The sequence below is a fragment of the Oryctolagus cuniculus genome, chromosome 3 (assembly GCF_051225735.1).
Source record: "Oryctolagus cuniculus isolate XC-2025 breed Fujian yellow rabbit chromosome 3, ASM5122573v1, whole genome shotgun sequence".
In the NCBI taxonomy this organism is placed as follows: domain Eukaryota; kingdom Metazoa; phylum Chordata; class Mammalia; order Lagomorpha; family Leporidae; genus Oryctolagus; species Oryctolagus cuniculus.
Window position 1 is genome coordinate 167,175,913 of NC_142869.1, and position 14,937 is coordinate 167,190,849.

General features: G+C 43.1%; 1 protein-coding gene across 1 annotated transcript in view; it reads left to right on the plus strand.

The window, feature by feature from the left end:
- MKLN1 (muskelin 1) overlaps positions 1-14,937 on the plus strand; it is a 165,233-nt gene that overhangs the window by 726 nt on the left and 149,570 nt on the right. The gene's annotated exons all lie outside the window — the stretch shown is intronic.

Here is a 14,937-nt window from a genome sequence, read left to right on the forward strand (position 1 = left end):
AACTTGGTTCGCATCCCGGTCAGGTGTTGTCAAAAACCTTGCCTTGCCTTGCTACCGCCGGTTTCTTTGTAGCGAGTTCCTTCTGAGACGCCGACAGCACTTCCTTAGGTGTTTCTGAGCTCTCTCTCTCTCTCTCTCTCTCTCACTCCTGGGTTGCGTGCTGTAGGAGAAACAAAGGTACTGGTTGTTCCCAGGGTCCCTCATCTCAGGCTCAAAAAACCCTGGAGTGAGATATTTTTTTCTCGTCCCAAGCAAAGTGACTAGATCTGCAAAGCATACTCAGATACGTTTCGCACTGGAATTTTGAAACTAACTTCTGCAATTTCCCCAGTTTGATTGCTCTGGTTGCTTGAGTCAAGAATCTCCAGGTGGAGCTGTAACTAGAAGACTCTTAGCTCTTGATTGCCGGAGTGTGGTCCTGTTGACGTCAGGCCGGCAGTGGGACCACCTGAAGGGTGCCAAGTGACCTGGGGTCTCCCTAGTGCCTTCTGGATGGCTGCTGCAGGGTCGTGTCTCTGGTGGATGCTGGCACCCACCTGGAATCTGAGAGTGAGCCAGGTGGACATTCTCCTCCTCACCTTAGGCCTTAGGCACGTGCCCTCGGATTTTCTGGGCCTACTTAGTCTTGGATCTGCAGATACTCAGCGTATTTCTATACGAAGACAGCTGGGACTTGGGGGTGGTATCGCTTCCTTTAGTAACCGCAGAGACATTTTTCTGATCTTCAGTTAGGCAGCTCCCAGGATGTCACTCCATCATCTCCTGGTGTAGGTGTGAGACGTGGGTATCACAGATCCCACCTGCGTTATTTGTTGTGTGGTGTGCATTCTAAGAACGGGTACATTTTAAGCAGGGTGTGGTTTGGTGGGATGGGGACTTCAATGTGACTGCCTTGTTATCTTGGCCGCTGATTAGAAAATGGGTAGAACACCCGTCATGGAGTTAGAAGGGAATTGTTTGACATTGGAGAAACCTATTGTTATAATTTCAACAAGTACTTTTGTAAAATAATGTTTTAAAACGTACAAGGGCACTTCAAGTTCATGGAAAACAATTTAAAACATTTATTTTGGTGCAGAAAATCTCAATTCATGATAAGAGGAATCTTCAAAAATTTAATAAAAAAAACCTGTTATGAGAAAACTGTTCAACTTTTTTTGTACCAAAAATAAACTTCTATACATTAAGAGTTTTATGAGAGAGAGGGATGAAAGAAGGGAGATAGATATCCTTGGATCTGCTGCTCTACCCCTCAAGTGCCCTGGATTGCCTGGTGGGTCTGGCCAAACCCAGGAGCCAGGAACTCAGTCCAGATCTCCCGTGTGGGTGGCAGAGGCACAACTCCTGAGCTGTCACCTGCTGCTTCCCAGGATCCTCAGTCGCAGGACGCGGGAATCTGGAGCAGAGAGCAGACTCAAGCCCAGGTCCACTGAGGCAGGACATGCACAGCCTAACGGGCTTCTTAGCCACAAGGCCAAATGCCCACCCTGTATCTTTTAATTCCATTTGCCATGTAAATTTGACTTTGATTTACTGTATTTTACTTAATCCTGTGGCATTCCATTCATAGATGCAGTGTGCTGTTGGTTTCAAAGCGCTGAACTTGTACGATAAGGACAATCATTTTTTTCTTTGAAGAGCTGTGTAGTTTTAGTTGAGAATTTGGTGTCTCCTAGGTTGGTATGTGCCATACCCCATCTATGAATGGTATGCTGCAGGATTAAGTAAAATACAGTAAGTGGAAGTCAGAGTTACATGGAAAATTTTTGGTTCTGAACTTCCATTAGCAAGTTACAGATTTGTGTCAGAGGAAGTGTTGGAAAGGGATTGACTATCCTTCACTTTGCCCTAAAATCTGCTCCCAGAGAATTGCTTTATCTTTACTAGCCAAGGAAGTCATGATAAGGTACTTCCTAAATAAGTTTCATTTTAGGTAAAGCCATTTGCCTACAAAGTAGCAAGTATTTATTGACATAGGTGGCAATAATGAAACAATAACCAAAATTGTAAACACTTATAATGAGCCCACCTTGCTCTAGGCTATTTTTTTAATAGTTTATTTTTTAAGATTTATTTATTTATTCAAAAGTCAGAGTTACACAGAGAGAGGACAGGCAGAGAGAGAGAGAGAGAGAAAGAGGTCTCCATTTGCTGGTTCACTCCCCAGATGGCCACAATGGCCAGAGTTGAGCTGCGCCAGTCCGAAGTCAGGAGCTTCTTCCGGGTCTCCCACATGGGTGCAGGGGCCCAAGGACCTGGGCCATCTTCTGCTATCCCAGGCCATAGCAGAGAGCTGCAACGGAAGTGGAGCAACCTGGACTAGAACCAGCGCCTGTATGAGATGCCAGCACTTCAGGCCAGGGAGTTAACCCGCTGTGCCACAGCGCTGGCCCCTATCTAGGCTATTTTATGAACATTTATCAACTCATTTAATCCCTACAACAGTCCTGTGAGGAATCTATTTTTTTTAGACAAGGAAATGGGCCTGGGGAGGTTGAAGCTTGCCTGAGGTCATATAGCTAATTGGAGCCATGGTTTGAACCCAGGCATTCTGGTTGCACAGTCTTTATTGCTTCTGCACAAAGATAGTGCAGGAACTTAGAGATTTGAAAGAGTTCTTATGTTAAAGGCACTTACATTTAGTTGCATGAAGACATGTGAAGTCATGAAAACAAATTCTGATCTCTGTTTTCTAAGAGCTTAGAATTCTTTTTTCCTTCTGCCAAAGGCAGAAAAAACAAACACATTGAACTCTTATATTTATTTGGACCTTAAAAATGTTAACACAGATGTAGTTGTAGATAACACATTTTTACTTTGAAACTAACAAAATAACCTTTTATTTACAGTATACTTAAAAGAGTTTGACTTTTCTCTGAGATTTATACCTAATTTGGGAATTAACAGAAATACATTTATTTAAATAATTTGTAGAATTCCATACCCTCTGTATGTAACACTATTCCATAAATTGATAATCTCTACACTCAGATGTTTATTGTAGCTAATGATGGTAGCTACAATTTATCAAGCAACCTGCTGTGTCTAAGATACATTTTTTTTATTTCCATCTACTTGAAAGGCGGACACACACACACACACAAACACTCATAGATATTTCCATCCACTAGTTCATACCCAAATACCCTCAATAGCCGATGATGAAGTCGGGAGCCAGGGACCCCATCTGGGTCTCCCACATGGATAGCAGGGGTGCAAGTACTTGGGCCATCTTATTCTGCTTTCCCAGGTGCATTAGCAAGAAGCTGAATCAGAAACAGAACAGCCAGGACTCAGACTGGTACTCTAGTGTAGGATGCTGGCATTGCAAATGGTGGCTTAACTGTTATACCACAAGCTGGCCCCTTCCCTAAAATTTATATTGGTTTACAAGTGACATATTGGATAGGAAATATTTTTGGAAACTATGAAACGCTTTTCCTTATACAAATTGATACATAAATTTTTTTTGAAGATTTATTTATTTTACTTGAAAGTCACAGTTACACAGAGAGTGAAGGAAAGGCAGGAAGAGGGAGAGAGGTCTTCGCTGGTTCACTCTTAAGCTGATCCTAAGCCAGGAGCCTCTTCTGGGTCTCTCGTGCGGGTGCAGGGGCCCAAGGACTTGAGCCATCTTCTACTTCTTTCCCAGGCCATAGTAGAGAGCTGGATCGAAAATGGAGCAGCCGGGTCTCAAACTGGCGCCGTTATGGGATGCCAGAGCACTGCAGGTGGAGGCTTTACCTGCTACGCCACAGTACCAGCCCCACATAGATTCTTTTAAAAGTTATTATTTTATTTATTTGAGAGGCAGAGACTGAGAGAGAGAAAAAGCAAAGGAGAATTCTTACCTGCTAGTTCACTCCCCAAAAGCCCTCTACAGCCAGGACTGGGTCTGTGCCTGGGCGGAAGCTAGGAGCCAGGATCATAGTCTGGGCCTCCTAATTGGGTGGGGCAAGAACCCGATTATTTGAGCCAGCACTGCTGCCTCCTGAGGTCTGCATTAATAGCAAGCTCTGGAGTCAGGAATTGGAGCCAGGAATTGAACATAGGTCCTTGGGTAGCTGAAACCTTGGAGCGGTGCTTGATACACAGTAGGCCCTTGTGTCAACCCTGGATTGGAGCATCTGCATCCCTGAGGCATGGGTTCCTAAAGAGTTGAAAATAACTTGTTGTTTGACAGGCTTTAGATATCCAGGTCTGAAAGTTTAAGTCTTTGGCATCTATTGATATCTCCGTTTTCTGCCACCTAAAATGCTGCTATGAGTGATAGATTTGCTACGTTGTGGTATATGAGTTGCAGTTAAGAATTTTCAGGCCAGCACCGCGGCTCACTAGGCTAATCCTCCACCTTGCAGCGCCGGCACCTGGGTTCTAGTCCTGGTCGGGGCGCCGGATTCTGTCCCGGTTGCCCCTCTTCCAGGCCAGCTCTCTGCTGTGGCCCGGGAGGGCAGTGGAAGATACCCCAAGTGCTTGGGCCCTGCACCCCATGGGAGACCAGGAGAAGCACCTGGCTCCTGCCATCGGATCAGCGCAGTACACTGGCCGCAGCGCGCTGGCCGTGGCAGCCATTGGAGGGTGAACCAACGGCAAAGGAAGACCTTTCTCTCTGTCTCTCTCTCTCTCACTGTCCACTCTGCCTGTCAAAAAAAAATTTTTTTTTCAAATTTCTGACTATCTTTGCCATAAATAAACTACTGGGGGCCTGTTGACTCTCTCTTTGAAGAAAGGAGAGAGAGTCTTGGTAATGCACTGTCCATCCCTAAAGTGGTTGAATAGAAGGTGGAAGAAGCAAATGCTGCAGAAGTCTCATGTGAATTCAGGGGATGGTGATTCCACTGCTGAGTAAATGTTTGAAAGGGGCAAACGCCTTCCTCTGTGTACAGATCCAGTTCTTTGACCGTTTGCTTCCTTTGTGTACAGATCCAGTTTCTTTGACCGTTTGTCACATTTCTTAGATGTGGGCGTGTGACCTTACACACGTGGGAAGTCAGGTTAACATTTGGAACTTTTTGGTGAGTGTAGCATGTCATTCCCACATGAGATGCCTGGATGTCTGCATTGTAAGCTGCGTCGGAACTGGCCGGATATGTGTCTTTTCTATAGTTATATACAGATACATAGAAAAAGATTTGGAGTCTAGAACAAAAAGAAAAAGGTGAAGAAATATTAGTGAGTACTTGAACATGGAGGCGGCCGTGGTCCAGCGTCTTACCTTCAGCACATGGTTTGGTCAGTAGAGACTGCTTTTCGGCCAGGATGCAGGACCAGATGACTGGGTCACAGACTGGAATTCAGCTTTCACTCCTCAGTGGGGTCTTTGTGCAGGTATACCCCCATTCAACTTTATGTAGCAGTTCTGCACTTTGGAACTGATAGTAAATCTAGAAAGAGATGAAAAAATAGAAAAATAGGAAAAATTTTCAAAGATGTAGAAAGTTCAGTTCAAGTCATTAGTTTCAAAAAGGCTTGGCTTGGCCTGCTGAATGTCAAGAGATTGCATGCAATAATACTAGACATTTTGATATAGGAACGTGGTGTCAGACAAACTGCTTGTGTGCAGGGCCTGGGCATTGTGGAAGTCACTTAGTCTGAGTGGTAGAGAAGCCGGTGTGGAAGGAGCCCAGAGCTGCCACAGTGGTATGTGCTGCAGGATCTGCAGGGCCAGAGTACCTGAACCAGGAAGCCACAAACGATGCTTGCTTTCTGGATTGACTCTCTCATCTCCCTTAGTGATAAAAGTTTAACATTATGCCAGCTAGCAAAGGAAAAATAGTTGTATTTACAGGGCCCAAATCCATTTCCCAAGAGGAGACAAAGGTAAATTGGAGTTGAGAGTGCATAAATTCATATTTGGCCCACCCGTACCTTGGTTAATGATGTGAATTTTTTTTTTTTTAAGATTTATTTATTTGAAAATCAGAATTACAGAGAGAGGGAGAGACAAGGAAAGATCTTTTACTCACTGGTTCACTTTCCAAATGGCTGCACTTATTTCTTCCAGGGTTGGGCCAGGCCAGAACCAGGAACCTTCTCTGAGTCTCCCATGTGGGTGCAGGGACCCAAGGACTCGGGCCATCCTCCTCTGCCTTCCCAGGTGCATTAACAGGCAGTTGGATCATAAATGGAGCAGCCAGGACTCAGACTGGTCCTGGCCAGGATGGCAGTGCTTTGGAAACTGAAATAATAGCTGGCAGGCAGGACCATGATGGTACAAGAGATTGAACTATGTATAATTTCTTATCAACTGATCAACATTCTGTTTAACAAAGGAAAGGCTGTAAGCTCACTTGAGATACATAAACGAGTTGTCTGAAAGTTGTGAGGAAAGTTTATTAATCATTGTCTGTAATAAACACTAAACTGTTCAAATTCCATATAAGAAAGTTAGAAGAGTACTCCATATTTGCATTCTTTTTTAATTTTAAAATGTATTTTTTATATTTGAAAGGCACAATGATAGGGAGAGACAGAGAGGAAGAGATCTTCCAGGCTGAAGCCATTCCAGGCTCCCATGTGGGTGGCAGGGACCCGAGCACTTGGGCCATCTTCCGCTCCTTTCCCAGGTGCATTAGCAGAGAGCTGTATCAGAAGCAGAGCATCTGGGATTTAGCTCTGACAGGATGTGCTGGCGTTGCAGGTGGCTTAGCCTGCTGTACCACAAAACTGACCCTGCACATTTAAATTCTGCATGCAGTGACCTATAACGTGACTTTCCATCTGACATATCTCTTATTAATCTATGAGGAGAGCATTACAACCAATAAGCTTGCCCAACTATTAACTGAATATATTTTAGCTATGAATTTGTAAATTTTACATGAACAGACATATGGAACTGAATAGTGCTAATCAGTGACACATTTAGAAGGACATCTGGATTGTTTTCAATTTGGGGTTGTTAGAAATGAGGGCAGGCATTTGGTGCACTTGTTAAGATGCTACTTGGGATGCCTGCATCCCATTGAGAGCACCTGAGTTTGAGTCCTGGCTCTTTCTGATTCCAGCATCCTGCTGATGTGCACCCTGGGAGGTAGCAGGTGATGACTCAAGTGGTTGGATCCCTGCTACCCATGTGGGAACCTCGGTCGAGTTTCTGGCTCCAGGTTTTTTCCTGTCTCAGCCTCGGCTGTTGAGAACATTTGGGGTATGAACCCGTGGATAGCAGATCTTTCTCAGTCTTCTGTCTCTTTGCCTTTTCAAATAAATAAAAAGTAATAAAGTCGGCCGGCGCCGCGGCTCAATAGGCAAATCCTCCGCCTGCGGCGCCGGCACACCGGGTTCTAGTCCCGGTCAGGGTGCCGGATTCTGTCCGGGTCGCACCTCTTCCTGTCCAGCTCTCTGCTGTGGCCAGGGAGTGCAGTGGAGGATGGCCCAAGTGCTTGGGCCCTGCACCCGCATGGGAGACCAGGAGAAGCACCTGGCTCCTGGCTTCGGATCAGCGTGGTGCACCAGCCGCGGCGGCCATTGGGGGGTGAACCAACGGCAAAGGAAGACCTTTCTCTCTGTCTCTCTCTCTCTCACTGTCCACTCTGCCTGTCCAAAAATTAAAAAAAAAAAGTAATAAAGACCAGTTTACCAGTTTTTCTCATATATTGTGCTTTTTGTATCTAATATTAAAACTGTCTAATCCATGTCACCTCGGTTTTTCTTCATGTTACATCCTAGGAGTTATGCTTTAGTGTTTTACACTTATGTCTAAGATCTATTTTGATTCTTGTGAAAGGTAGAAGGTCTTTTATTGGGGTGGGGCAGCAAATAGGTGTCCGGTTAATGCAGCACTGGTTTTTGAAAAGACCATCTTTTCTTCATGGAACTGCCTGAGTTCTTTGTCAGAGACTATTTTGTTTTGGTCATTTTCTGGACTCTGTATTCTATTGCTCTGGTAGCTAGTCGTTTGCCATTATTAGACTACCCTGATCACTGTGGTTTTGAGGCTGTGTGAAATTAGTTCACTAACTTAGGCTGTTTCAGTATTTATTGGCTATTCTGGGTCTTTTGTTTTTCATGTAAACTTTAGAATTAATTCATTGGTATTCATAAAATAGCATACAACGATTTGTTTGGGGTTGAGTTGATTGTATCTATCAAGTTGGGAGGAACTGACATCCTAACAATATTGAATAGTCCTATTAACAGAAAATATCTCCCCATTCATTTATATTTTCTTTCATTAGAGGTTGTGGTTTTCCTCAAATAGATATTGTACATATTTTACTAGATCTATTCATAAGTACTATAATTTTTGAGTGCTAATATAAATGATACTATGTTTGTATTTTCTTTTTTTTAAAGATTTATTTATTTTACTTGAAAGAGTTAAACAGGGAGAGAAGGAGAGGCAGAGAGAGGGAGAGGTCTTCCATCCACTGGTTCGCTCTCCAATTAGCTGCAACATCCGGAGCTGCGCCAATCCGAAGCCAGGAGCCAGGAGCTTCTTCTGGGTCTCCCACTGGGTCTCTTGGGTGCAGGGGCCTAAGGACTTGGGCCATCTCCTGCTGCTTTCCCAGGCCATAGCAGAGAGCTGGATAGGAAGTAGAGCAGCCAGGACTCAAACCAGTGCCCATATGGGATGCTGGCACTGTAGGCAGCAGCTTTATGTTTTGCGCCACAGCGCCAGCCCATAAGCTTGTATTTTCAAAGTCCAATCATTCATTGCTTATATGTAGAAAGGCAACTGACTTTTGCTTATTAAACTTTTGTCCTGCAGCTTGGCTAAAATTGCTTATTAGTTCCAGGCTTTTGTTGATTCTTTGGAATTTTCTGTATGGACAGTTGTGTCATCTCTGAATGATGATGGTATTATTTCTTCTCAAACTGTTTATCCCTTAGCTTTTTTCTTGTCTTATTAAATTAGGTAGGACTTCAGATATGTTGAACTGACACAGTCTCAGGAGGAACACATTTAGTTCCTTACTATTAAGTTGAATGTTCAGTGCAGGTGATTTGTACGTATTCTTCCTCCTGTTAAGGAATGTCTCCTTTATTACTGATTGGGTGACATTACAGTCAGCAATAGGGCTGGGTTTTGTGAAATGCCTTTTCTGTATCTATTGATATGGTCATATGACTTCTTTTGCTGTTGATGTAATACATGACATTGTTTGATTTTGGAATGTTGAATTTACCGGTGTACTGGGAATAAATACATTTGATTATGATGTGTGATTATTTAAACACATTATTGAATTTGACTAATATTTTGTTGAGGGGATTTTTTCATTTGTATAAGGGATATTGGGCTGGAATTTTTCTTTGTATAATGTTTTTGTTTGTAAAGAAGATTAATGCAGGTTTCAAAGAAACAGTTGGGAAGTGTTTCCTCTGCTGTTATTTTCTGAAAGTCATTCTAGAGAATTGGTATCATTGTTTTATTCAAATATTTGGTGGAAATAACCAGTGGAAACTGGAGTTTAATTTTTGAGGAGATTCATTAATAGTTATTGATCTATTCACATCTTTTACTCCTGAGTTTTTTTATTTTGTTTTATTTTTTAACAAATTGGCTCAGTTTATATTACCACTTTTGTGGGGATATGGTTATTAATGATCCATTTTGCTGTCCATTTAATATCCAAGTAATAAGTCCCGATGACCCCCTTTCACTCTTTTTAAAGATTTACTTACTTATTTGAAAGAGGCGGCTGGGACTGGGCCACACTGAAGCAGCAGTCAGGAACTTCTGGGTCTCCCGCAGGGGTGCCGGGGCACTTGAGCAGTCTTGTGCTTTCCCAGGCGCATTAGGTGGATCAGAAGTGGAGCAGCTGGATTTCGAACTGGCGCCCACATAGGATGTCTGTGTCTCAGACAGTGGCTTAACCCTATGTGCCACAATGCAAGTCCCTCATTTCTTTTTTTAAAGATTTTGTTTTTATTTATTTGAGAGATAGAGTTCCAGAGAGAGAGAAAGACAGAGAGAAAGGTCTTCCATATGCTGGTTCATTTCCCACATGTCTGCAGTGGCCGGAGCTGGGCTGATCTGAAGCCAGGAGTCAGGAGCTTCCTCCAGGTCTCCCATGGGGGTGCAGGGACCCAAGCACTTGGGTCATCTTCTGCTTTCTCAGGCTGCATCAGAGAGCTGAATTGGAAGAGGAGCAGCTGGGACATGAACTGGTGGCCATATGGGATGCCGGTGCCACAGGCAGAGGCTTTTAGCCTACTACACCACAGCACTGGCCCCCACCTCCCAATTTCTAATATTAGTAATTTGTATCTTTGTTAGCCTAACTAAGGGCTTGTCAGTGTTACTGCTTTTTTCAAACAGCCAGCTTTTGGTTTCATTGTTTTTCTCTATTTCCTATTTTAAATTTTGTTCATTTTTGCTCCAATTTTAATTTGTTTTCTTTGGTTTCATTTATGCATAAATAATTCTTCTTTCCTAATTTTATAGGGCAGAAGTTTAGGTACTTTTAATTTTTTTGTGATTTTCTGTTGTGCATTCTATGTTACAAGTTTCCGTGTAAACATTACTTTCATAGTGTCCCACACATTTGGTAAGTTTTGTTTTCATTTAATTCAAACTAGTTAAAAACTTATCTTGAGGCTTCCGTGATTCATTTTTTTGGAAGTACATTGTTTACTCAAGTTTTTAAAAAACTTGAGTTTTATAAAAGTTTTTTAAACTTTTTGGAGTTTTTTTAAAAAAATAAAATTTTATGTAAAATTGAAATAAAAGATGTTTATTTTGGTGCAAACATTTTTTTGAAGTCCATGCATACTGGTGACTTTCTGTGAATGGTTTCTACTTTATTTCCACTGTCATGTGAGATTATATTTTATATTCCTTTTGTTACTAATACATATATTCTGACCTGGTGACTGTTGAGTGAACTTGAGAGAGTGTGTTTCTGCTGTTGGGTGAAGTTTTCCGGGAATGTCAGTTAGATCTAGTTGAGTGATGGTGCTGTTCAGTTCAGTGATATTCTGAGTCTCTGCCTGCTGGATCTGTCAGTTACTGGGAGAGGGAGGATGTTGATCTCTCCAATTATGTAGTGCTTCTTGCAGTTCTGTCAGTTTTTTCTTCGAGTATTTTGACATTTTTTTGTTTGGTACAGACACGTTAAGGATTGTTATGTCTTCTTGGAGAATTGACTCTCTTCGTTATGTAATTCCCCCTTTATCCCTGATTTTCCTTGTTCTTAAGTCTGCTTTGCCTGATTTTAATCTATTCCAGCTTTCTGGTGAAAGCATGCTATGTCTTTCTCCATTGCTTTACATTCGTCTGTGGGTGTCTTTGTTTTTATTGTGGATTTCTTGTAGACAACAAATTTGAACTTTTTTTTCTGCATTCACTCTGACAGTTGGTCTCTTATTTAGATCACTCACATAAATCAATTTTTGATAGTTATTATTAATGGTATCTACCATAATTATGATCTTTCTAGTCATTGCACTCATTCTTTGTTTTTTCCCCAATCCCCTTTTTCTGCCTTCTCTGACTTGAAATGAGCATTCGGTGTGATTCAGTTTTCTCTGTGTCTTAGCATATCAGTCATACTTTATAACTTCTCTTAGTAGTTATGCTAGGATTCGTAATACACGTTTATAACTAAACTCAGTACAATTTATTTTTTTTAAAGATTTATTTATTTACTTGAAAGTCAGAGTTACACAGAGAAGGAGAGGCAGAGAGAGAGAGAGAGAGAGAGAGGTCTTCCATCCAGTGGTTCACTTCCCAGATGGCCACCTTGGTCAGAGCTGCCCCAATCCGAAGCCAGGAGCTTCTTCCGGGTCTCCCATGAAGGTGCAGGGGCCCAAGGGCTTGGGCCATTTTCCACTGCTTTCTCAGGCAATAGCAGAGAGCTGGATTGGAAGTGGAGCAGCTGGGTCTTGAACCCACGTCCATATGGGATGCTGGACTGCAGGTAGCAGCTTTACCAGCCATGCCATAGCGCTGGCCCCAATTCAGTCCAATTTGAATTAACAGTGTACTGCTTCTCGAGTAGTGGAAGTATCTTATGTCCGAGTATTTTTTATTGCTATATTTTGTAGTGCTTTGACAGAATGCCACAGATTGGGCAATTTACAACGAACAGAAATTTATTGGCTCATGGTTCTGGAGGCTGGGAAGCCCAAGTTCTAGGGGCCAGCATCTTGTGAGGGTCTTCTTGCTGTTTTCACCCCTTGTCAGAACAGCAAAGAGGGAAAGAGAGTTGAAAGGAGGCCAAACTTGTTCTTTTGTAAGGAACCCACTCCCACAATATTGAACTTCCATGATTATGTAATCGATTCGTGAGTTGGGTGCTCATGGTCTAATCGCCCCCAAACCCTTATAATACCGTTACCAGTGGCAGTTATCCGTATCACTTACGTATGTGCTGTAGTTGCCCAATGCATTGTTGGTACTACTACTTCAAACAGTTCTCAGATCAGTTAAGAATGTAAAAGTACAAGTTTATGTTTTATTTTCCTGACTTTGTTTATGTAGATTATGTTTCTGAACTACATGATTTTTCTTCTCTCTGAAGAAGTTATCAGTTCTCTAAGGCAGGTCTACTGTTGACAGATTCCCTCATCTTTTGTTTTATGAAGTATTTCTCTTCCACTTTGAAGGATAATTTAATTGGATATAGAATTCTAGGTTGGTGTTTTTTCTTCTTTTAACACTTTAAGTATTTTTTTTAAAGGATTTGTTTGTTTATTTGAAAGGAAGAGTTACAGAGAGAGAGGAAAGACGGAGGTCTTCCATCCACTAGTTCCCCAAATGGCGCAAACAGCCAGGACTGGGCCAGGCCAAAGCCAGGAGCTAGGAGCCTCTTTCAGATCTCCCACGTGAGTGCAGGTGCCCAAGCACTTGGGCCTTCCTCCGCTGCTTTCCCAGGTGCTTTGGCAGGGAGCTGGATGTGAAGTGGAGCAGCTGGGACTTGAAGCAGTGCCCATATGGGATGCTGGCGCTGCAGCAGCTTTAACCCCCTGAGCTACAGCGCTGGCCACCACTTGAAGTATTTCATTGCACTCTTTTCTTGCTTGCATAATTTTTGGTAAGAAGTCTGATGTCATTCTTAATTCTTTTCCTCTGTAGGTAAGGATTTTTTTTCCTATGGCTTTTTTTTTTTTTTTTTTTTTTTTTTTTTTTGACAGGCAGAGTGGACAGTGAGAGAGAGAGACAGAGAGAAAAGTCTTCCTTTGCCGTTGGTTCACCCTCCAATGGCCGCTGCGGCCGGCGCACCACGCTGATCCAAAGGCAGGAGCCAGGTGCTTCTCCTGGTCTCCCATGGGGTGCAGGGCCCAAGGACCTGGTCCATCCTCCACTGCACTCCCTGGCCACAGCAGAGAGCTGGCCTGGCAGAGGGGCAACTGGGACAGAATCCGGCGCCCCAACCGGGACTAGAACCCTGTGTGCCAGCGCCACTAGGCTGAGGATTAGCCTGTTGAGCCGCGGCGCCGGCCTCCTATGGCATTTTTCAACAGTTTCTCTGCAGTTTTCTGCGGTTTGAATATAAGTATGTCTAGGTAGAGATTTTTGTGTTTTTAATCCTTCTTGTTTTTTTCTGAACCTCTTGGTCTGTTATTTATTGTAGAAATTTCCATCCATCATTACTTTAAACATTTCTTTCTTCCCCTTCTTTTATTATAATTATACAAACGTCACTGACTCTTTTTTTTTTTTTTAAGATTATCTATCTATTTGAGAGGCAGCGTCACAGGTAGAAGCAGAGAGAGAAGTCTTTCACCCACTGGTACACTCTCCAAATTGCCGCAGTGGCTGGAGTTGGGCCTAACAAAAGCCAGGAGCCACCTCTGGGTCTTCCATGTGGGTACAGGGGCCCAAGGACTTGGGCCATCTTCCGCTGCTTTCCCTGGCTATAGCAGAGAGCTGGATCAGAAGTGGAGTAGCTGGGACTCGAGCTGGCGCCCATATGGGATGGCAGCACCATAGGCAGCAGCCTCACCCACTGTGCTACAGCACTGACCCCCTTTTTATTTATTTTTTTAATGATTTATTTTTATTTATTTGACAGAGTAACAGAGAGAGGTAGAGACAGAGATATTCCATCCGCTGGTTTATGCCCCAAGTGGCCACAACGGCCAGAGATGGGACAAGCCGAAGCCAGGAGCTTCTTCCAGGTCTCCTACGTGGGTGCAGGGGCCTAAGCACTTGGACCTTCTCCCGCTGTTTTCCCAAGCACATTAGCAGAGAGCTGGATTGGAAGTGGAGCAGCTAGGACTTCAACCAGTGCCCATATGGTGCCAGTGTTTCAGGCAGTGGCTTTACCTACTACTCCACAATGCTAGCCCCTTGACTTAATTTTCTTATGGTCTTGGATATCCTTTTTTCAGTTTGGAAACTTATTGCTGATGTATATTTAAGCCCACTGATTCCAGAATTCATTACTCATTTCCTTTTTTTTTTTTTTTAAAGATTTATTTATTTACTTGAAAGTCAGAGTTTACACAGAGAGAAGGAGAGGCAGAGAGAAAGAAGAGAGAGAAAGAGATCTTCCATTCACTGGTTCACTCCCCAATTGGCTGGAACGGCTGGAGCTGTGCCTATCTGGAGCCAGGAGCCAGAAGCTTCCTCTTGGTCTCCCATGCTGGTACAGGGGCCCAAGGACTTGGGCCATCTTCTACTGCTTTCCCAGGCTATAGCAGAGAGCCGGATCAGAAGTGGAGCAGCCAGGACTCGAACTGGCGCCCACATGAGATACTGGCATTGCAAGTGGCGGCTTTACCCTGCTATATGCCACATTTGACCAGATGTTATGCTGAAACTTTTCAGGTAATTTCTTGGGTATGTGTAGTTTCTTCTTTAGTGAGTTTTTCAGGGAGCGGTCAGGGAAGAAACATATTGTTAAGTATCTGTGCCTTTAAAGGCACAGTTTACTATAAAGTCCTAGGCTTACATTTTTAGTGCCTTTTTATATCTTGAAATTTTCTATTTATTGTGTTTGGGTATAAAGCATACCTGTTGTGAAGTTTTGTGACAGTATAATTTCT